This window comes from Macrotis lagotis, chromosome 1, assembly GCF_037893015.1.
Source record: "Macrotis lagotis isolate mMagLag1 chromosome 1, bilby.v1.9.chrom.fasta, whole genome shotgun sequence".
Classification (NCBI taxonomy): domain Eukaryota; kingdom Metazoa; phylum Chordata; class Mammalia; order Peramelemorphia; family Peramelidae; genus Macrotis; species Macrotis lagotis.
In genome coordinates, this window is record NC_133658.1 from 853,040,121 (window position 1) to 853,055,031 (window position 14,911).

General features: G+C 36.6%; 1 pseudogene; it reads right to left on the bottom strand.

The window, feature by feature from the left end:
- Positions 1 to 8,102: 8,102 nt before the first annotated feature.
- On the bottom strand, positions 8,103 to 8,466 carry LOC141490840 (microtubule-associated protein 1 light chain 3 alpha pseudogene; annotated as a pseudogene).
- Between the last annotated feature and the right edge of the window lie 6,445 nt (positions 8,467 to 14,911).

Consider the following 14,911-nt stretch of genomic DNA (forward strand, 5'->3'; position numbering starts at 1 on the left):
ATTCATTGAATACCCTTTTAAAAAGTGACTTTTAAGTTCAATGGTTCTTTTGCTTAGAGAATCCTTAACAGAGGACCTTCTCTGTCCACTAGAGGGAAACACCAGTTAAGGAGTGAGAATTAGCATGGACAAGCTGTAAAGCAAAAAAAAAAAAAAAGTCTTCATCTAACAGGGCTAGAAATCATCTCAATTAACCAGAGCTAACTAGTGAAATTTCCCCTGCCCTTCCCAGGAAGCTTTTCTTGACACTCCTGGGTAATGTTGATTGCCTTTCTCCTTGAACCTTGACAGAACATTGATTGCAGACTGCTATATCTTACAGTTATCTCCATTGGTGAGTCCCCTAGTTATTAAACTGTAAACAATGGGATTAGGGCCTGTGTCTTTTATAAATTATATATTTTTATTATGTGTATGGTGTTTTCAGGAAGCTCTTTTGCTGAGACCTTTGCTCATACACATTTGGTATCCACTTGGCACCCTCACTTGTGACTCTAAGAAGCTATAGCATGTGCAGCAGCCTCATCCTAGTAAAACTGTCTTGGGAGATGGACTGAACCAGGCTGAGGATAGTTGACAAGCCTCAAACCTATCTTAAGGAGTGTCTAACCCCCAAGCATGTGAAGACTTCCCCTGGTAGAATGAGTAGATGAAAACAATTTGTTCCATCAGTCATGAAGGTAACTGAAGCAGGCACTGTGGAGTAAAAGCCTTATTAGACATAGAAGATTACAAGGTCATCTAGTGCATCCCAGACTGTGCCCAACTGTCCTGACTTTTGTCTTGTCACTGAACTTTGGTAACTCAGAAAGAGAGTGAGAGACTGATGACTTGTTCAACTCTGCCCCACTTAAATCCAATTCACACACAAGTCAAGACATCACCCTGTGACATCACTGGTCCTCTTCAAAAAATGAAAGACAAATAACAACACCTATATGAGAAAGGAAAGAAAAGCTAGGTTCTGTAACTTTAATAATTTGGTACAAATATTGTATTTGATCTGAGTAAAACAATATCTTCACTATCACATAGCCACAAAATACATTCACTGAATCACCTTGTAGAGGCAGTAAACTGAGGCCAAAGAAGGCCCAGTGACTTGGTCAAAAGAACCAGTAGCATGTAAGAAATGATCAAAAGAACAGATCCAGAGAAAATTGGGGGTGGCTAGGTGGCACAGTGGATAGAGCACTGGCCCTGGAGTCAGTAGTACCTGGGTTCAAATCCGGCCTCAGACACTTGAGGCCACCTATGTGGCCTTGGGCAAGCCACTTAACCCCATTTGCCTTGCAAAAAAAAATCTAAAAGAAAAAAAGAAAAAGGAAATTGGGAAGACTTGTGTGAATTATCAGGTGAAGTGAGCAGATTTAGGAGAACAATTACTACCATATTTACAATCAAGACAAATAAGTTTGTTTTGAAAGACTTAAGGGGGCAGCTAGGTGGCATAGTGGATAAAGCACTGGCCTTGGAGTCAGGAGTACCTGGGTTCAAATCTGGTCTCAGACACTTAATAATTACCTAGCTGTGTGGCCTTGGGCAAGCCACTTGACCCTATTGCCTTGCAAAAAAACCCTAAAAAAAACAAACAAAAAAAAGAAAGACTTAAGAACTCCAATCAATGAGCCAGGATTGCAGAAGACCAGTCATGCCTCCTCCCTCTTGACAGACAGATAAAAGATTAGAGGTTCAAGACATGTACATTTTCATACATGACCAATATGTGAATCTTTTACTTACTAAGAAGCATTTGTTACAGGAGAGAGTTTTCATTTTTTTTTTTTTTTTGGAGAGGGGAGAAGTTTTATAAGGGGGAATGGAAGAATAGTGATAATAATGCCCCCCCCTCCAAAAAAAAGGAAGGAAAAACTATATCAATAAAATATTTTTCAAACACTTAAATGGAGAAGTTAGAGCTTGGTCAAACATCAAAGATGCCAAGGTTATTCAATGCATCCTAGACTATGGCCAGTTCTCCTGACTTTTGTCTTATCATTGGACTGATGACTTAGGAAGAGAGAATGAGGCTGACAACTTTGGACAACTCTGCCCCACTTAAATCCAATTCACAAACGTGTTGCCATTGGTCTTCATTTTATATCAGTCAACATCAATCAATGCTCACTATTGCATCGATCAGAGTTTTTAAGTCTTTCAAAATGAAGTTATTTGTCTCGATTGTAATCATGGTATTAATTGTTCTCCCAGGTCTGCTCACTTCACTTGATAGTTCATACAAGTCTTCCCAATTTTCTCTGGATCCATTCTTTTGATCATTTCTTACATGCTGCTGGTTCTTTGACCAAGTCACTGGAACTTTTTTGGCTTCAGTTTACCATATCTACAAAGAGGGGGATTCAGTGAATGTATAAGAAAGTTCAGATAGGCAAACAAGAAGAGTAGCATTGGTACTGTGTTCATACCCACTTTTAAAAATTGTTTGTAATAACTTATATGAACTGATGCTGAGTGAAGTGAGTAGATCAGGAGAACATTATATTCCTTAACAGAAACATTATGTGATGATCAACTATGATGGACTTAGCTCTTTGCAGCAATACATCTATCATGACAATTCTAAAAGACCTGCAATGGAAAATGTCATCCACATCCAAAGAAAGAACTATGAAATCTGAATGCGGATCAAAGCATATTATCTTTATCTTTTTTTAAATTTTTTTTGCTTTTCCTTTCTCATGGTTTTTCCCTTTTTGTTCTGATTCTTCTTTCACAGCGTGACAAATATGGAAATGTGTGTAACATGATTGCAGATGTATAACATATCAAATTTCTAGCTTTCCCAGTTTGGGGAGGAGAGGAAGGAAAGGTGGAAGGGAGAAAACTACAAAAATGAATGTTGAATGTCACCCCAAATTTAATTGGAAAAATTAATAAAGATTTAAAAACACAGTGCAATAAAGATTCAGAATTTCATACATAATACTCTTTTTCTGCTTTTTTAATAAATGGAAATGGTTGTGTTTGTCAGTATTTTGTCAGAATATTTTTAAAAAGAAAGTTTTTTAAAAGGTCATTGATATGTATAATAGACATCATATTGTTTTCCTTCTCTATGAGTATGGGAGGGGCTGGAAGGAGGAAGAGAATTTGGAATTCAGAACAGAAGATGAATGCTTAAATAAATAAGAAAAAAGTCAATAGCAGAGTTGAGATAAGATTCCAATTTTTTTGTCTCTCAGTCAAGAGCTCATTTGAATCATTTGAAGAGCTGCCTCCAATACTCTTAGCCCTTGAGGCTAAGGATTTTTGCCTCTTTTTTGTATCTTTTCAACTCTTAGCACACAGTAGGTGCTTAATAAATATTTATTGAAATAGGGGCAGCTAGATGGTGCAGTGGATAGAGCTCCAACCAGTCAGGAGGACCCGAGTTCAAATTTGGTCTCTGACACTTAATAATTACCTAGTTGTGTGACATTGGGCAAGTTATTTAATTCTTATTTCATCCTTGATCTTTGTTGGGAATGCTTCTAGCTAATTCCTGTTACAGATAATACTTGATGATGATTTTAAATAGCTACTACTTTTCATTTTAAGGAAAGTTTCATACATTCTGATGCTTTCCAGTGTTTTTAATAGGAATGAATGCTGTATTTTACCAAAAGCTTTTTCTGCATTAAGATAAATCTATGATTTTTGTTGACATGGTCAATTGAGCAAAATTTTCCTAATATTCTGGTTAGAAATCCCTTATACTTTATTACTGGAATCTCCTTTCATTTAAATTTTTTTTTTTTTTTTTTTTTTTAGGTTTTTGCAAGGCAAATGGAGTTAAGTGGCTTGCCCAAGGCCACACAGCTAGGTAATTATCAAGTGTCTGAGATCGGATTTGAACTCAGGTACTCCTGACTCCAGGGCCAGTGCTTTATCCACTGCGCCACCTAGCTGCCCTTTTCATTTAATTTTTTTGCATCAGTATTCATTAGGGAAATTTGTCTATGGTTTTCTTTCTCTGTTTTTGCTCTTTCTGGTGTAGGTATCAGCACCTATAAATTTGTGTTGTAAAAAAAAGAATTTGGTAAAACTTCCTTCTTTTCCTATTTTTCCCAGATAGTTTATATAGCATTGAAATCAGCTGTTCTTTAAATGTTTGGTAGAATTCATCTGGATCTGAGAATTTTTTCCTTAAGGTGTTTATTTATGGCTTGTTCAATTTCTGTTTCTGAGAGATATAGATAGATGATAAATTCTGCTTCTAGATAGGCTTATTTAAGTCATTTAATTCTTCTGTTAATTTGGGCAATTTATATTTTTGTAAATATTAATCCATTTCACTTAGATTATCAGATTTATTGACTTATAATTGGACAAAATAGTTTCTAAATAATTACTTTAATTTCCTCTTCAATGGTAGTAAATTCACCCTTTTCATTTTTGATACTGATAAATTACTTTTCCTCTGTTTTTAAAATCAAATTAAAAATTATTTATCTAATTTATTGATTCTTCCCATAAAACTAGCTCCTAGTTTTTTATTTACCAGTTCTGTGGTTTTCTGACAGTCAACTTCAGAATTTTCAATTTGGTGCTTAACTAGGGATTTAAAAATTTTCCTAGTTCTTTTTCTAGTTTTTTTAGTTGTATGCCCAATTTATTGATCTGCTCTTTCTCTATTTTATTAACATAAGTGTTTAGAGATATAGATTTTCCCCCTAAGTACTTCTTTGACTGATATCCATAAAATTTGTTGTGTTGTCTCATTGTTGTCATTCTCTCTCTCTCTCTCTCTCTTTTTTTTTTAGGTTTTTGCAAGGCAGATGGGGTTAAGTGGCTTGCCCAAGGCCACACAGCTAGGTAATTATTAAGTGTCTGAGACCAGATTTGAACCCAGGTACTCCTGACTCCAGAGCTGGTGCTTTATCCACTCCGCCACCTAGCCACCCCCAGTCATTCTCTTTAATAAAATTATTTTTCCCTAAGACTTGTTCTTTGACCCATTCATTCTTTAGAAATCCAATTTTCAATCTATGTTTATATGAGTTTTTTGGATGTAATTTCTGTTACATTATGATCTGAAAAGGATGTTTTTAATATTTCTTATCTTCTACATTTAGTTTTGATATTATTATGCCCTAGTCAATTTTGGTGTAGGTAACCTGTACCACTGAAAAAAAGACATAGTCCTTTTTATTCCCATTTTTCTCCAGAATTCTAGCATATCTAAGTTTCCTAAAATTCTCTTCATTCTCTTAACTTCTTGTTTATTTCTTATTTAGATTTATCTAGTTCTCAGAAGGGAAAGTTGTGGCCCCCCCCCCCCCACTACTATAGTTTTGCTGTCTATCTCCTCCTGTGACTTATTTAACTTTTTTCTTTAATAATCTGAATGATTCCTCAATTGAAAAATGGCTAAAGGATATGAACAAGTAGTTTTCAAATGAAGAAATCAAAGCTATCTATAATTACAAACACCTCACACCTGTCAGATTGACTAACATGACAGGAAAAAAAGAAATGATAAACGATGGAGAGGATGTAGGAAAATTGGGATACTAATGCACCATTGGTGAAGTTGTGAACTGATCCAACCATTTTGAAAAGCAATTTGAAACTATGCCCAAAGTGCTATAATATTGTGCATATCCTTTGATTCTGCAATGCCACTATTAGGTATCCTAAAGAGATCATATCAAAGGGGAGAAGACCTATATGTACAAAAATATTTATAGTAGCTCTTTTTATGCTGACAAAGAATTAGAAATGGAGGGGATGCCCATCAATTGGTGAATAATTGAACAATTTGTGGAATATGAATGTAATGGAGTACTATTGTGCTATAAGAAATGACGAGCTCCTTGCAAAAAAAAATGATTGATAGAAACTGCGATTGTATATAATTGGAAAACAAAATACTTATATAAAAATGACAAAAAAAGAAATGATGAGCAGGCATATTTAAAAAAACTGGAAAGATTCACATGAACTGACACTGAATGAAGTGTGGAGAACATTGTACAAACTAATAACAACATTGTTCTGTGATCAACTTTGAATAACTTAGGTACTCTCAGAAATACAATACTCTAAGACAATTTCAAAGGAGTCATGATGGAAATTGCTATCCTCAGCTGGAGAAAGAACTGATGAAATCTGAATGCAGATTGAAATATATTATTTCACTTTGATTTTTTCCATGTCTTTTCCTTTTGTTCTATCTTTTCTTTCACAACATTATTAATATGGAAATAGTTTTTAAATTAAAATTTAAAAAATTTGCATGTGATAGTATTTGTGACATATATATTTAATAGTAATATTCCTTCATTGTCTATGGTATCTTTGAGCAAACTGTATTTTCCCTGCTTACCTCTTTTATTAGATCTATTTTTTTTTAGTGGGCAGCTAGGTGATGGAGTACAGGAGTCAGGAAGTACTTCAAATTTGACTTCCAATACTTTAACACTAGCTGTGTGACCTTGGGCATCATAATTGCCTCACATCCAGGGATATTTCCAGTCATCCTGATTCATATATGGTCACTGGACTCAGATGACTCTGGAGAACACAGTGAGGTTGGTAACTCTGCACAACCCACCCTCATTCAAATCCAATTCATGTGCATGTCATGGCACCACATCTCTGATATATTGGTCTTCTTTGAGAATGAGGGACAAATATACATACACATCCTTTTGATTCAGTTCTCTCTGACATCATGATTGCTATTTCTGCTTTTATTTTTTACTTCAACTGAAACGTAATAGATTCTACTCCAGCTCCTTACCTTTACTTTGTGTGTCTCTCTTTGGTTCCAGGGTATTTCTTGTGAACAACATATTGTCAGATTGTGACTTTTAATGCATTCTGTTTCCATTTTATGGGTATGTTCATCCCATTCATATTTACATTTATGACTTATTGTGTATTTCCCCTTATTTATCCTTTTCTCTCCTTTTACCTTATACCTCTTCAAAAGCTGGTTTTGCTTTTGACCACATTCTTCCTCAATCTTCCCTGTCTTCTATAACACAGATGTCTCTACCCAAAGAGTTGTATGTTTTCTTTGAACCAATTCTTATGAAAGTAAAATTGTTCAAGTATTGTCCACCCCACTCCCGTCTTCCTCTCCATTGTAAGTATTCTTCCTTTAATGTCACCTTTATGTGAAATAATTTATGCCTTCTACCAGTGCATTCCTCTTTCTCACTTCTTTTAAAATTATTATTATTATTATTTAGGTTTTTGCTTTCCTTAATTATTTTTTAAGGACAAAAAAGTTTATTCATGTATTACTATGGTTAAACAAATAAAGAAATTCAGTAGAATTATGGGCTCAGTTTCTTTTATGACCAGGGGTGGGGGCAGGTAAGACTTGAATTTCCCTTAATTTATATAGAGTAACAGTAGTTCAAATAGACTGGTACTCCAGGACATACATGGAAGTACATAACATGGAAGGAACAGCAGACAGGGTGGTGGTTGAAAGGGGAAAGCTTGGTCCTTGGAATGGCTGCCAGCTTGGAATGAGTTCAAACTGCATGCAATAAAGATGGGAGGGACAGATGACTACAAAAAAACAAACAGACAGACCAGAACAAAGGCAGAGCCAAGGCCACAGATGCTCACCCCTTCAATTCCCCAGCCCTAATCATATATAGCTTTATATCTATATTCTCACCCTCCACCTACAGATACACAGAGTGGCTGCCCCCAAGATTCTAACATCTGGGGTAGCACCAAGGATTAATATGTGAGGGACAGATAGGTGGTACAGTGGATAGAGTGCCAGCCCTAGAGTCAGAAGGATCTGAGTTCAAATCCCACTTCAGACACTTAATAATTACTTAGTTGTATAACCTTGGACAAGTCACTTAACCCCATTTCCTTGAAAAAAAAAGTTTAATATGTGCATAGAATTTGGATAGATGAAAATTCCTTGCTGACACAAGATGTCCTCTCTTCTGCTCCAGCCCTAGGTGGGCAAAGTTTTTAGTTTAGCATTGATCTAAGCCAACTACTTCTGCTTTGGGTCCTGGGGAAAGGACCCAGAGAGAGGGTAGGCAGAGACAACTTTACAGTTCTGGAGCAGGAGGCTAGGCTGCCCCCTCTCCAGGGCCAGGACATCCCTTACCCCTTTTTGCTCAATAGCCAAAGGTCTCCTGGGGGGTATAAGCCATGTATAAGAGGCCATCTTCAACCTTCTCCTGCTCATAGATCTCTGAGATGGGCGTAGAGATGCTCAACTGTGCTATGCTGGTTCACCAGCATGAAGAAGGCATGAGTGGGAAATTGGAATCTTTGGCAAATTATCTTCATTAATTCACTCATGATGATGTGATCAGGAACAAGAAATTTTGTCTTGTCCAGGATAAGCAGCAGTTTTTTCCCTTTATATCTCTCAGTGTTCACCAGGATTTTATTGGGGTGCTGTTTCTGGATCTGTTGTACTTCCTGGAATCTGTCAGTGAAGCTTCACTGCTTCTTGAAGGACCAGTCTGAGGGCATCACAGTGGGGGCCTAGATTGGGCAGGGGAGGGATGGGAAGTTCAGGGACAAGGATCTAGGTGTTGCTTCTGACACTCTAGGTTCTCTCCCCAATGAACTAGGTTTCTTTCCCTTTTAAAAATTTTTTTGCAAGGTAGTGGGGTCAAGTGACTTGCCCAAGGTCAGACAGGTAGGTAATTAAGTGTCTGAGGTCATATTTGAACTCTGGTTCTCCTGACTCCAGGATTGGGGGTTCTATTTACTGCACCACCTAGTTGCCCCTGGGCTAGGTTTTTTTAGGAAATTTAGCAGAAACTAAGACAGTAAGTAAAGACAGTTGCAAGGTCGTTGCAACTGGAGTAATCCTGGAGAATAAGCAGCCTAGAGAAAGAGAGCATAGAGAGAGAGAATTAAGGACAGTTGCAAAGATATTACAACTCATCTGAACCTAGGGGATAAGCAAAGTCTTAATTTTATTTTTTTAAAATCATTCCATCAGGGGCAGCTAGGTGGCGCAGTGGATAAAGCACCAGCCCTGGAGTCAGGAGTACCTGGGTTCAAATCCAGTCTCAAACACATAATAATTACCTAGCTGTGTGGCCTTGGGCAAGCCACTTAACCCCATTGGCCTTGCAAAAAAAAAAAAAACACAAACAACCCTAAAAAATAAATAAATAAATTTAAAATCATTCCATCAGGGGTGGCCAGGTGGTGCAGTGGATAGAGCACCAGCCCTGGAGTCAGGAGTACCTTGAGTACAAGTCCGGCCTCAGACACTTAATAATTACCTAGCTGTGTGGCTTTGGGCAAGCTACTTAACTCCATTTGCCTTGCAAAAACCAAAAAAGCAAAAAAAAAACCCAAAACCATTCCATCATAGTCAACTCACATCCATGCCATACTCTAATTGTCCTAATAATGATAAAGTTCTTAGGCATTACAAATATTATCTTCCCTTAAAGGATTGCAAACAATTTTACCTTATGATTTCTTTTTTATGTTTATCTTTTTTACTTCTCTTAAGTCTTGTATTTGAAAATCAATTTTTCTTTGGTCTTTTCATCAGGAATATGTGAAAGTCTTCTACTTCAATGAATACATATTTCCCCCCTAAAGAATTATAAACTAATTTTGTGGGTACATGATTCTTGGTTATAATCTTTCCTCCTTTGCCCTCCAGAATATCATATTTCAAACCCTTTGATCCTTTAATGTTGAAAGTGATAAATCTTGTATGATCCTGACCATGAATCTATGATATTTCAATTTCTTTCTGAACACTTGCGATAGTTTCTCCTTGATCTAGGAGCTCTGGAATTTTATTAAAATATTCTTGAGAATTTTTATTTTGAGGTTTCTTCAGGGGTGATCAGTATGTTCTTTCAAAATTTTCTTCAATAATTTCTTGAAATATGATGTATAGGCTCTTTTTCTGATCATGGCTTTCAGGTAGTCCAATAAATATTGTTATTTTTCCTGGATCCATTTTCCAAGCCAGTTTTGTCCAATGAACTATTTCACATTTTCTTATTTTTTTCATTCTTTTGACTTTTTATATCATTTTTTGTCTTATGTAGTCATTAGCTTCATTTGAACAATTCTAAGTTTTAAAATTTTTTTCCAATTGATTTTATTCTATTCTTCCAATTACATGTTATGAAAGTTTTCCAACATAAATCCACATGCATATACATAATTATAAATTACATAATTTTCTTCCACCCTCCCTTCCCACCCTACTTCCCTCAGCAGCAAACAGTCTGGTGAATGTTGTACATATATATTAGTGTTTAACATATTGACAGATTAGTCATTTTCTGTATGATGAATTAGGATAAGGAAAAAGAAAGAAAATCATAAGATAGGAAGGAAAAACATAAGGGAAACTTTAAAAAAAGTGAACATAGTGCTCATTTGGATTCTGTAGTTTGCTGGGGTTTTTGTTTTGTTTCATTTTGTTTAGTTTTTCTTCATTTGGATATGAATAGCATTGTCCATCACAGGTCTATCAGGGTTGTCCTAGCTTTCTGAACTGCTGAGAGGAGGTGCATCCATCAAAGTTGATTAGCTTAAAATGTTATTGATAATGTGCATAATGTTCTCTTAGTTCTGCTTCCATAGCTCAGCATCAGTTCCTGTAATTCTTTTCATGCTTATTTAGAGTTTGACCATTCATGGTTTCTTATAAAACAATAGTACTCCATAACAATCATATACCACAACTTGTTCAGTCATTGTCCAGTAGATGGGTATCCCCTCACTTTCCAGTTCTTTATTGCTACAAAAAAGAGCTGTTGTGAATATTTTGGAACATGTGGGACTTTTTCCATTTAAAAAATTTTTTTTTATCTATTTAAGGCAATAGGGTTAAATGACTTGCCCGAGGTCACAAAGCTAGGCAATTATCAAGTGTCTGAGGCCAAATTTGAACTCAGTTCCTCGTGATTCCAAAGCTGATGCTCTATCTGCTGTACCACTTAGCTGCCCCCCATAGTGATTTTCTATTATCAAATTCTTTTATTGTAATTTTTGCCCATTTTCTAGTCTATTTCTTGACTTATGACTATATGTTAAAACTGTGTTCTGCTTCTGGAGTGTAGGATATACTGTCCCAGACTTTAGATCTTTCTTACAAATGTGTTCAGAGCTAGCTTTGGGGTCAGTAGGTTTTCAGGTCTGTGATATAAGAAGAGATATAAGTTACTAATCTTGCCTGTCTTCTGGTTTGTGAGTCATCACAAGGTCTCTTCCCCAATCTGCAATTGTAGCCAGAACCCCTCCACTTCTGTGACTGAAAGTACTAGTGAGTTAATGATCCTCTTAACTCTGGGATTGCAACCTAGAATTGGGTGTGGGCAATGTAAGGAGATCTTGTACCCAGTGCCAGCAAAATGTCCCCTGAAATTTCCTTCTGACCAGTTGTGTCTGTGGGTGAGAACTCCAGAAGTTGTTACTGTCACTGATGAACTGCCTCCAAGACCTGCTGCTGGCACCTAGGTGCTATGCAATCTGTACTGGACCTGAGATCTGACTACAACCTTACTGAGACAGATCTTTCCTGTCAAACTCCTAGGTTTTCTGGACTGGAAAATTAGTCCCCCTTGACCAATTTGAGGCATTATCTTGAAGTTGTTTGTGGGGACATTTGGGAAAGCTCAGGTGAGTCTTTGCCTTTACTTCATCATCTTGTTCTGCCTCTAAAAAAAGAAAGACATGATTTCTAAGATCACTCATCACTGTCAATGCAATGATCCTATTTCTGTATCTTGAAAGTGTGTATGAATGTATTGTTGGGGATTTGCATGGGAATTTTGCAAGAGGAGTTCATAAACTACTACTTCTGTCAATGAAGATCTATCTGACCTTGGGTAAGTCATTGATTATACCAATTTGAATGAAATTCACCTGTAATTTAAGTAGTAGAGTGAGCTCCAGGCTCAAAAATTTGAAGGAAATTTGAGTTTCATTCTAAGCTCTGTTCCTTACCATTTATTTAACCTTAGACAATTCACAAATCACTAAATATTTATTAAGTGCATACGATGATTCAATAAAAAGGAAAAGAACTTATTTGTAAGAAAAAATATTTGTATTACTTTATTGCTCATGTGGGTCTTTATTTTTTGGAGGGGAGGGGGTATTATGTTTACTCTTAAACAGGAATATTTTAGTAATGTATAAAAAAACATCATTTGTACAAAAAATAAATGAATAAATAAAGCAAAAAAATATTTGTAGCATCTTTTTCTGGTGGCAAAGAATTGGAACTGAAAAGGATGCCAATCAATGGGGAATGGCTGAACAAGTAATGGTTTTTTATTGTGATTTTATTAATGACAAGCAGGATGTTCTTAGAAAACCCTGGGAAAATTTACATGAACTGATGCAAAGTGAAATGACAGAATCAAGAGAACATTGTATATATTAAGAGAGCAATATCTTATAATGATCAACTGTGAATGACTTAACTCAGCTCAGCAATACAATGGTCCAAGAAAATTCCAAAGGACTCATGGCAAAAATCCAGAGAAAGAACTGATCAAGCCTGAATGCAGATTAGAACATACTTTTATTTTTACTTTTAAAAATATTTTGGGGGGTCTACGTCTTCTTCTACAATATAACTAATATGGAAATATGTTTTGCATGACAGCACATCAAACTACTTTCCATATCAGGGAGGGAAGAGAAAGAGAAAAAATTTTGAACTCAAAATTTTAAAAAATATATGTAAAAATCATCTTTACACAGATCTTGGTAAAATTATTTGAAAATGTGTACTATGCACCAGGCAGTGGTACACATCACTTTGGCAAATCACTTAATTTCTCTGGGCTTCAGTTTTCCTTCTGTGTAAAATTAGAAGATCAGACTTAAATAACTTTTTTTAAGTTATCATCTAGCTCTAAATCTATGCTTCCCTGACTTATTCTATGAGTCACATTCCTATGATATTTCTTGTGGTTTCATAGCTTGAGTTCTGCAGACAGAATCAACCTTCCAAGGGTGTTTTAGTCAAAGTCTGACTTTTTCATTATTGTTTTAGTGCCCACAATTTAGGCATATTGCCACCAGGTGGAGCTAGCACACTTTAGTTTCAAGGAGCTGCAAAGGTATGTAGAAGCAGAAACCTTTGCCAGCGGGCAAACATCTTTGAAGCTATCGAGTCCCAGTCTCCCATTCTTCAGAGGAGAAAACTGAGAGGTGACAGTGACTTGCCCAATTTACAAAAATAGTAGGAGCAGGAATCAAAGCCAGGTCCTCCACTCCTAGCCTATTACCTTATGTTACAGGTGTATGTTCCCTCTGAAAGAGGGAGAAATGGGGGAATTTCAGGAGTTGAGGAGGGAGAAGCAGCACTATAGAAATGGAGAGAGCACTACATTTAGATTCAGATGACCAAGGAATCCTAGAATCATTACTACCTGAATCAATGTAGGAGAGTATTTTCCCTATATTATGGGCTTCTTTTTAATGTTCATTCGAGTCTGACTCCTTGTGACCCCATTTTGGGGTTTTCTTGACAAAGATACTGGGGTGGTTTGCCATTTCTCATTTCTTCTCATTCCCAGCTTATTATTATAGCTGAGGCAAAAAGAGTGAAATGACTGCCCAGGGTCACCCAGCTAAGTGTCTGAAGTCAAATTTGAACTCAGGTCTTCACAAGGTCACCTATCCCCTGCACTTATCCCTGGTTTATTTATGGGCTCATAGATTTGGAGCTGGATGGAACCTTAGAAGTCATCAGTCCTCTACATAAGATTATAGGTAGTAAATGATAGACTCAATATTTAAATCCAGGACCCTTGACACTAAAAACAAGAACTCTTTCCACTCTTTGGTCAAAGTAAAATACTTAACAGAATTCCTATAAGAAGAATGATAGTAACAACAGAAATGGGAAGCATATGAGAAGATAATGAATTTCATTTTGGTCATGTTGAGATGCTTAGGGAACACCTAGTTGGAGATATCCAGTATGCATCTTGGTGATGTTCACCTGCTGCTCAGGAGAAAGACTTGGGCAGGATATACAGATCTCAGAGTGAGCTTTATGGAGAGGATGATTGATATGATCATCAAGAGAAAGAAGAAATATGAAGAGGGTCCTGGAGATACAGTTAGGTACAGTTAGGGGTTGGCTCTTAGATCATGAGTCTGCAAGGAAAACTTAGAAGTAGCCACCATTCACATATGAGGGGGAAACAGGAGAGATCAAGGTCCTAAAATCCAGAGAGAAAAGACTATCTCCAAGGAGGGAATAATGTCAGAATGCTTCAGAAAAAAATGCCATCAGATTTGTCAGGGAAAAGAAGATCAGGGTTAATTTTGGAGAGAATAACTTCATTTGAATAGTGGAATCAGAAGCCAGAAGGGGAGAAGAGGAAATGGCAGCAAGAGTGTGTAGATTACATTTTCTAGGAATTCATCTATGAAAGCCATCTCAAACTTAATCTGTCCAAAACAGAACTCATTTCCCTCCCCCACACCTTACTGTCTTACAAACTTCCCTGTTTCCCAGCCCCCCCCAGAACAACCATCCTTCACATCACTCAGATTTCCTCCTTCAGAGTTAATCTCAGTTCTTGACTCTCCTTACCATATCCCCCCATTTCTAAATAGTTCATAATTTCTTCTTTCTGCAAAAACTCACACATATGTCCCTTCTCTCCACCCACAGAGCCAATTCTTCATCATCTCTCTCCCAGGCTATGGCAGGAATCTCCCAAATGGTTTCCCTGCCTCCCTATCCTAATCCATCCTCCACATACCTGCCAAAGGAATTATTCTAAAGCATAGCTATGATTATACTCCTCCTCTACTCAAAAGCTTCATTGGTTCCCTACAACCTAAAATACTCACATGTAACACATTTATCTGTTTGGAATGTATAGTCCTTCATAATATAGTTCCAACCTTGATTTTTACATTTTTCCCCTTCACGAACTCTACTGTTTCTCTGAAC